The sequence below is a fragment of the Vigna angularis genome, chromosome 7 (assembly GCF_016808095.1).
Source record: "Vigna angularis cultivar LongXiaoDou No.4 chromosome 7, ASM1680809v1, whole genome shotgun sequence".
In the NCBI taxonomy this organism is placed as follows: domain Eukaryota; kingdom Viridiplantae; phylum Streptophyta; class Magnoliopsida; order Fabales; family Fabaceae; genus Vigna; species Vigna angularis.
This window is the reverse complement of record NC_068976.1, coordinates 22,144,873-22,154,551: the sequence shown is the minus strand read 5'-3', so window position 1 is coordinate 22,154,551 and position 9,679 is coordinate 22,144,873.

Genomic DNA, 9,679 nt, shown 5'->3' with positions numbered 1-9,679 from the left:
TTCTTTTGTCTTTGTTGTTAATTATTTCACTTTGAATTATTTACTGTAATTTGGTTTTCTATATTTTGGTGCAGTAATTCTGTTTTTGTTTTCATATTTTACAATTTACTGTTTTTCGTATTTTACTGTTTTTACTGTATTTCTGTATTTCGTTTGACTGTTTCTGTATTACTGTAATTTGGATTATGCAATTCTGTATTTATTGTTTTGCTATTATTAATTACTGTTGTAATTTTATTTTCTAAAATTTACTGTTTTACTGTTTTAACAGTTTTCTGTATTTACTGTTTTCTATATTTTTATATTTTTTACTGCAGTTTTTTCCATTTCAGATTTACTGTTTTTGTTGTAAAAATTTACTGCTGTAATTTATTTTCTAATTCTACTATTTTCTGTATTTACTATGTACTGTATTTTAGTTTTTCTGTATTTTCGTTTTCAGTATTTTAGTTTTCTGTTCCAGATTTTTTTTTTTTTTTTTTTTTTTTTTTTTTACTGTTTGACCTTGCTGTATTTTCGTTTTACTGTAGCAAATCGTTTTTACTGTTTAATTTCGTTTTACTGTTTTAAATTCAGTTTTACCATTTTAGTTTTATGTTTACGGTTTATTTTTACTGATGCTTTTATTTTTGTGTTTAACGTTTACGTTTAGTGTTCCCACGTTAATTTTATTTTGGTGTCTTTTACCGTTCGGTTTTTAATGTTTTGAATGTTACTTCACCGTTTTCACGTTTATTGTTTTAAAGTTAATTTTTAGTTTAATTTAATTTTACCGCACAAAACCATAAATCAAAAACCCCCCCCACTTCGTAAAAAATCTGAAACCTAACCACAAATATTGGTCCTTGAGAGACGACCTAGGAGTCACTTCCTAGTTATACTGCATAATTTCGTGCACATCAAATTTGTATGACCGCGACAGTCGTATCAGCGCCCAAGCGTGACTTTTTCCGAGAAGCTCGCGCCCGGGCGTGACTTTTGCTGATGTGTCAGATCCAGCTTATTTAACCCAGAAACGCGAAGGGGTTTTGGTCTTTGGTCATTTGGAGGCACGATTTCACTGAGAGGAGAGCTTGGAGGGCTGCTAGGGTTCGTGGGAACACTCCCTTCTTCCTCTTGGGTTCTCCTTCTTCTTCCATCTTCCATGTTGTAAGCTTTAGGGTTCTCCATGGAAATGGAGAACCAAACCCATCTTGTTGGGATTAGTTGTAGCCTTTGAATTCTTGTGTAATTGTTGAATGATTTGATTATATATATGCCTTTTCTATCAATTGCTAGTATTCTTGTTTCCAATCTTAAAGCTTGCATGTAATGGGAACGTTCATGGCTTGATTTTGGGGTTTTATGGATTATGGGAACGTAAGATGAAATCTTGAACTGAAATAGGAGTCCTTGTGGGTCATTGATTCTAGGAATGGAAGATGATTCACATGTTGTCTTAGATCCCAGCTCTTTAATGCGGGTTTTGCTTGTTAGATTGCCAAGGAATTGGGGTTTGATAAGGAAAACCTAGGCTCTTTCATCTAAGGAATTAGGGCTAGAGTGCTTTAGTGGATTGACTTTAGTAAATTGATAGAGAGGAGATAAAATTGGTTATACACAAGAGTGCATTGGTGAAAACTAGCCTTAACAATGTCATTTCATACCATTTCTAGTATTTTCCATTTTCAAGTGCCTTCAATACCAAAGTCCAACCTTGTAATTATGTATGAATTTACATTCCTGCACTTGTTCTGTATATTGATGTTATGTTATTGAGTCTATATGAGTTGTTAATCGCACAATTCTCTAGTATTACGAGTCTCTTGGGAAAACGATACTCGGTCTTACCGGTTTATTACTTGAAACGATTCGGTACACTTGCCGAATTTGACGAACAAGTTTTTGGACTAACAAGTTTTTGGCGCCGTTGCCGGGGATTTGGGGGCTGAACCCGAGTCCCAGCAACGCCCATCAAATAATTGGTCAACAAGTTTTTGGCGCCGTTGCCGGGGACTCGTGTCAATACTAGACTTTTGTGAGGTTTCTAACTTATGTAGACTTGATTTTGTATATAGAACTAACTCTTTTGTTGTAAATAGATTTTCTGTTTTGTTTGGGCTAATTTGTGGCTTTAGCCTAGTTGTGTCTAAGTGTATATGCAGGGAGATGTTCATACATGGAGGACTGCAGCCTCAAAAGCATCATGAAGACCCTAAGATTGAAGGAAGTTTAGGACACAAGGAGACAACTAGCTTGAGCACTACAAGCTGCCCAAAATTCTCCCTTCATTGAAGATGCTCCAAGTGCTAAGTGAAAGATGAAGAAAGGGAGAAGGAAAAAAGAAAGACTAGTCACCACCACCCTTTGATGAGAGACAAGGAACTCAAGCCTAGCAAGCCAAAGTTGATCAAGAGGATTGAGTATTTAAAGATGTCAAGGTAGTGGAAGGACTAAGATGAAGAGAATTAAGCTTTGAGAGTTGATTTGGTGACTAGAGAGTGGTTCAAGAAGAGTTGGTGGAAGGAGCACACCAACATCAAAATCTGCACTTCATTGAGTAATCCGTCAAGCTAATGACGTTAAACAAGCGCTTTTGGGAGGCAACCCAATTTTATTACCTATTTTACTTGTGTTTGTGTGATTTGTTTGTTATTTGCATTTTTGGCTTATGTTTTGCATGTTTGTGTAATTTTGCATTGTTGTGATTTTTGAGTTTTGATGTTGTTTTTGTGGTTTGTATAAGTGTATTAGGTTAGTTTTAGCTTGTTTGGTGTGTGAGTGCATTGAATGAAGGTCTAGAACCAAAAATCACATCGTGAGTGGCCAATTTCGCAGAAATCTGCATTATGCAGAAAATTGATATGGCGCCCAAGCGCCCCCTGCTAAGGGGCGCCCGGGCGCGAGCTGCACCAGGGCCATCCTGCACCAAATTGACTGAGTGGCGCCCAAGCCCCCCTGCTAAGGGGCGCCCGGGCGCGAGCTGCACCAAAAATTCTGGTTCTGCACTTTTGTTTTTCTTGAATTATGATGAGTTTCCCATTCTTTTGCACTCTTTCACACACTCCTTTTGTTGTGTTTTTATACCTTTTTGTGTTGTTGTACCTTTGGGAAGCTTAATTTTAAGACTTCCCTCTATGTTTATGTACTTTTGTCTTTGTTTGTTTTGGCTTTCATTGGTTTGTTTCTTTGTTTTCCTTTGCACATTTCTTTTAGTATGTTGTTGGATTCTTCTCTTCAGTTGTTGACTATGGGATACTAATTTTGCTTTGAACTTTCTTGTTACAGGATAAGATCTTCCTTAGGAATTAAAGAGTTTAAAACCACCAGTGGCCAACCTTTGAGGCATGCGTGAGTTGAGCACTATATGAAATGAAGATTTTGCTACTCGTGTATCATGGCCTGGGGGCCAGGCCCCTACTGATGGGGGAGGTGGAGCAGTTGCGGAGTATAAGCTACTGTTGGAGGAAGATGTTTCAGATGAAAGTGAAGCTAGTGTCCTACACTGCTGGAGTTGCAAAGAGTCCATCTAATTTGGTTTTTCAGTTTTAATTTCCAGTTTTTATTTGCTTTCAGTTTTTAAATTTGGATTTCTTTTTGACTTGCCTTGTGGATAGTTCTTGTGCAATTGGTCTGGTGATTTGAGTGAATCATTTGTTATGCTTGAATTGAATACAAATCTGTTGTGCTTGCTCTTTATCCATGAGAATTGTTTTGAAAATCTAATTGAGATTATGTGGTTGAGCTTGTTGAGCAGAGATTGTGGTTGCTTGTATATGTTTAGATAGATGCTTGGTTTTAATTGTGATCAATATTCTTGGCATGATGTTTATCAAATTTTGGAACCCTGAGTGAACCTGTGAGATGTTGTGCCTCAGAGTTTATTGATGAATGTTATTACTTTGGAATCACAGTTGATTTTGCCTGAGTTTCTCTATTTGAACTAGTTACTTGCATGTTACAAATGATCAAGGCCATCTTGTTCTTCCACCTCTTCTACATTTTGAGCCTAAAAGCCAATGTATAACCTTTGAACCTTAAAGAAAACTTTCTCATTCCCGAAACCTTAAGCTTATTGAAAAATCCTTAACCTCCTTACCTTGAGTTGAGATGATCATATATATTAGAGTGAGGAGAATGGTCTAAGTTTGGGGGAGTTCTTCTTGTCAAAAGGGGAGCATTGAGAAAAACAATAAGTTGAGTTAAAAAGAAAGAAAAAGAAGAAAGAAGAAGAAGAAAAACAAAAACATGAATTCAATGAAAAAGAGTTGGGAAATAAGTTGAGAGTGGTTTATTCAATTTTGGAGAAAAAGAGATATTATGCTATATCATGAACTAAATTGTTTGGTCTCTTATCTCAAGGTGCTTTGTTGTCCAGAAAAACCAATTTTTCTTCTTAGCCTAGCCACAATACAAGCTTCAAAAAGTCCTTGTGATGTTACTTGTTTGTTAATGTGTTTGAAATTGTTGAAACAAAAGGCAAAGTTGATTTGTGTAACATTGTGATAGTTGAGAGTTAGACACACATCCTTATACACCATTGTGCTTGAGTGAAACACTTTCCTTGGTGAGGATTGGTTCCATGCCCTCATTGAAAACAACTTGCCATGTTTGTTGATCTATCATTTGCATCTATCTTGTGATTTTTAATTTGTGAGCACCATGATTGAAGTTTAGCTTGCTAAGACTATATTGTCTCTTGAATGTGATTTATAAGTTGAGCAAGCACGATTGATTTTGTTTATTTGATTGAAACTATGCTTGAGTTGCTAGACCATTGTGATTGAATTGTTTGCTAGGAGAAGTACTTTTGCTTGAGGACAAGCAAAGTTGTAAGTTTGGGGGTATTTTGATAATGCTAAATTATACCATATTTTAAGCATCATTTTAGTGGCAAAATCAACTCCTTTCTTACTTATAACTTGCTTAATCCTCTTGTTTTGCCTTGTTTTCTAAATAATTGTGTTTTTGGCTACTTTGATGTACTTTCATCAATAATCCCTTATTTTGTAGCTAAAAATGAGCTTGGAAGACTCTCCAACAATGTCTAAGGCTGAACCAACCACTAGAAGCGAGCAGATCTGCAGAAAAAGTGAAAATGATGCAGTGCTGAAAAGTCAGGCCCAAGCCCCCCTGGCTGAGGGGCGCCCAAGCGCGACTGCACCAGGGCCAGTTTCTGCACAGAAAAGTGACCAGGTGCCAGTTTTGTGTGCTGGTCGCGCCCGGGCGTGAAAAAGGGGCGCCCGGGCGCGTTTTTTTGCGAGAAGCTTGCGCCCGGGCGTGAGAAATGGGGCGCCCAAGCGTGACTTTTTCCGAGAAGCTCGCGCCCGGGCGCGACTGAGAGGGCGCCCGGGCGTGACTTTTGCTGATGTGTCAGATCTAGCTTATTTAACCCAGAAACGCGAAGGGGTTTTGGTCTTTTGTCATTTGGAGGCACGATTTCACTGAGAGGAGAGCTTGGAGGGCTGCTAGGGTTCGTGGGAACACTCCCTTCTTCCTCTTGGGTTCTCCTTCTTCTTCCATCTTCCATGTTGTAAGCTTTAGGGTTCTCCATGGAAATGGAGAACCAAACCCATCTTGTTGGGATTAGTTGTAGCCTTTGAATTCTTGTGTAATTGTTGAATGATTTGATTATATATATGCCTTTTCTATCAATTGCTAGTATTCTTGTTTCCAATCTTAAAGCTTGCATGTAATGGGAACGTTCATGGCTTGATTTTGGGGTTTTATGGATTATGGGAACGTAAGATGAAATCTTGAACTGAAATAGGAGTCCTTGTGGGTCATTGATTCTAGGAATGGAAGATGATTCACATGTTGTCTTAGATCCCAGCTCTTTAATGCGGGTTTTGCTTGTTAGATTGCCAAGGAATTGGGGTTTGATAAGGAAAACCTAGGCTCTTTCATCTAAGGAATTAGGGCTAGAGTGCTTTAGTGGATTGACTTTAGTAAATTGATAGAGAGGAGATAAAATTGGTTATACACAAGAGTGCATTGGTGAAAACTAGCCTTAACAATGTCATTTCATACCATTTCTAGTCTTTTCCATTTTCAAGTGCCTTCAATACCAAAGTCCAACCTTGTAATTATGTATGAATTTACATTCCTGCACTTGTTCTGTATATTGATGTTATGTTATTGAGTCTATATGAGTTGTTAATCGCACAATTCTCTAGTATTACGAGTCTCTTGGGAAAACGATACCCGGTCTTACCGGTTTATTACTTGAAACGATTCGGTACACTTGCCGAATTTGACCAACAAGTTTTTGGACTAACAAGTTTTTGGCGCCGTTGCCGGGGATTTGAGGGCTGAACCCGAGTCCCAGCAACGCCCATCAAATAATTGGTCAACAGTGACTTAGCTCTTCCTCACCGTGTCTGTTTTCTAGCAAAGTGAAAAATGGCATTTTTTGGGACCACCCCCTCTCCTCTCATTTAATTTCTAAAGACCCATACTCTAAGTGGTTCTTCAGACTGGCTGCTTGTTTGCTTCACCATGTGCCTCCAACAATTGCTCTGTCGTCTGGGTGTTAAGTGGAAGCCAGGGTGTTGAAGGTAAGTGGAAGGTGAGTGGGAGGCATACTCAAGTGCCAGCCCAAAGATTCTCTGGTTCATCCCCTTTCTTTTTTTTTATTTCCGAACATGAGTGGCTCCAGGTGGTTAATGTCGGACAGCGGCAGCTGAAGGTGGGAATCTTCCCTGCAACACTCAGACTAATTTTAAAACGTAGCCACCAACTTCTGGACGCTCGGTCAAATACGGGAGTGCTACCAAAACGAACGACCGTTAACGAAAATGAACGAACGCCCATACCGAACGTTCAAGGTAAAACAAACGAAACAAAGCCGAACGCAAACAGTAGAAGAGAACGAACGTTCACAAGGTCAACCACAGAAAACCGAACGTTCACTAACACAAAACAAGACCGAACGTTCACTTGTCAGGCCGAACGGTTGATGACGATCGTATAGAGGAAACGAAATACCGAACGGTCGAACAGTGCAAAGGACGAACGTCCTAAAAGACCGGGACGAACGCTCGATCAAAGAGGACGAACGCTCGCAAGCTTGAATACTGGCCGAACGGTATGGGACGAGCGGTTTGAAACAGAGGACGGACGTCCCAAATTAACACATGGCCGAACGGCCGAATAGTGAAAGACCGAACGCTCAAGCAGTCGCTTCTGGGCGAACGTTCGCAGTGGGTGAGGACGAACGGTCACTGTTTGCACGAGCGGCCACAGTAACAGTGGGGAAGGACGAGCGACCACAGTAACAGTGGGAAAGAACGAACGGTTGAGGACGAACGGTCACTGTTTGGACGAACGTCCACAGTAACAGTGGGGAAGGACGAGCGACCACAGTAACAGTGGGAAAGAACGAACGGTTGAACCGTGAGGAAGGACGAACGGTCATTGTTTGGACGAACGGCCACAGCAACAGTGGGAAAGGACGAACGGTCACTGAAAGAGGACGAACACCCTCAGTTGAGGACGAACGTTTTCTTTCGTTTCCTTTTTTTTTTTTTTGTTATTATATACCCTTTTTTTTTGTATTTTTTTATATTTTTTCCTTTTGATGAAAATAAATTTTATTTAATCAACCCGGACGAAATTGAGTGTTGACACAAAAGGTTGATCTTTGCGAGTTAGTTGTGTTAAAGGCGCTACTATTCTAGAGAAATTCTCTGTAAACCTTCTATAGTAGCCGGCTAATCCTACAAAACTACTTATTTCATTTATGGTTTTCGGTTTTTCCCACTGCAGCACTGCTTCAACTTTTGTTGGATCCACCGCTATACATTGAGCTGATATAACATGTCCTAAGAATTTGACTTCTTGCATCCAAAACTCGCATTTTGACATCTTTGCATACAATTTCTTCTCCCTCAAGATCCCAAGGACGGTCCTTAAGTGTTCAACATGTTCTTCTTGAGTCTTAGAATAGATAAGTATGTCATCTATAAAGACTATGACAAACTTATCAAGGAATGGTCGGAAGATTCTGTTCATGAAATCCATGAACAGGGCTGGAGCATTAGTTACACCGAACGGCATAACTACATACTCGTAGTGTCCGTATCTAGATCTAAAAGCGGGCTTCTGTACATCTTCTGGCTTCACCAAAATTTGATGATATCCAGACCTGAGATCTATCTTTGAAAACACCTGAGCTCCATGCAACTGGTCCAGCAGATCATCAATCCTAGGTAGAGGATATTTGTTCTTGATGGTTAGCTTGTTCAACTGTCTGTAGTCGATACACAATCTAGAGCTTCCATCCTTCTTCTTTACCAACAGTACTGGTGCTCCCCAAGGTGACACACTTGGTCGAATAAATTGCTTCTCCAACAATTCTTCAATTTGCTTCTTCAATTCAATTAACTCCGCCGGAGCCATTCGATATGGGGCTACTGATACTGGTCCAGCTCCGGGTATTAAATCAATGGAGAATTCTATTTCTCGTTGAGGAGGCAATCCCGGTACTTCTTCTAGGAACACATCATTAAACTCATTAACTATAGGAACATCGAGATTTTGTTCATTTTTCTCGACTTCCACATGAGTCAAGATAACGAAACACGAAGATCCTTCTTTGACTTCCTTTAACACTTGTTGTACTGACAGCAACTCTGCTTCTTCAGGATTAGGGAAAATCAACTCCTTTTTGCTACAATCAATAAGGATACGATTGGCAGATAACCAATCCATTCCTAAGATTACATCTAAACCTTGTAAGGGTAAAGATATAAGATGTACTTTGAACCTACGTCCTTCTACAGTGATTGGACATTGAGGACACATCCTCGATGTTTTTATCAGTTTAGAGGCTGGTGCAGATACCATGAGATCATACTGTAACTCTCTCACGGGTAGGTTCAACTCTTGAATAAGAGTTTCAGACAAAAAGGAGTGTGTCGCTCCAGAATCAAATAGAACATTAAACTCTCTACCAGCTATCATACAACATCCAATGATGAGATTACCTGATTTTGCAGCTTCTGCTCCAGTTAAAGCATAGACCCTTCCAGTTGCTTGAGGCCTGTTGTCAGTCCTTCTCTGTTGAATCGGTTGTTGAGGTTGAGATGTTACGCTTTTAGAGGGGTAGTTTCTAGCAAAATGTCCTTCTGCTCCGCAAAGGAAACATTTGTTGTGTGAAAGAAGTTGCGGACAAACGCTCTTCAGATGAGGTCCTCCGCAAACGAAACATCGGATTATTCTCTGCTGGTGTTGTTGTTCATGAGAATTCCTATGAGGTTGTGGTTTGACATAAGGTCGATTCCTTACATGTTGTCCAACTCGTGACCCAGATGGTCCTCCCACCCTTTGTAACTTTTGCTGAACTTCCATCTCCCTCCTTAACCTTTCCGCAACTTTGGCATGTTCAACTAAAGCAGAAAACTCTTTAATAGCTACAGGGTTCAAGGCTAGTTGTATGTCTGCTCTCAATCCATTTTTAAATTTTCTACACCTCCACTCTTCATTTGATGGTTGGGTGTAAAAACGTCCCAACTGTTTGAACTTGTCTGCATACTCAGCCACCGATTTGTCACCTTGCACGAGTTTCAAAAATTCCACCTCTTTTGCATGTCTTACATTGTCCGGAAAGTACTCAGCGTAAAACTTATTTTTAAAAACTTCCCAGCTAATAATCTCACCACCTTCCTGTAATACTAGCTTCATATTGTCCCACCAGTGT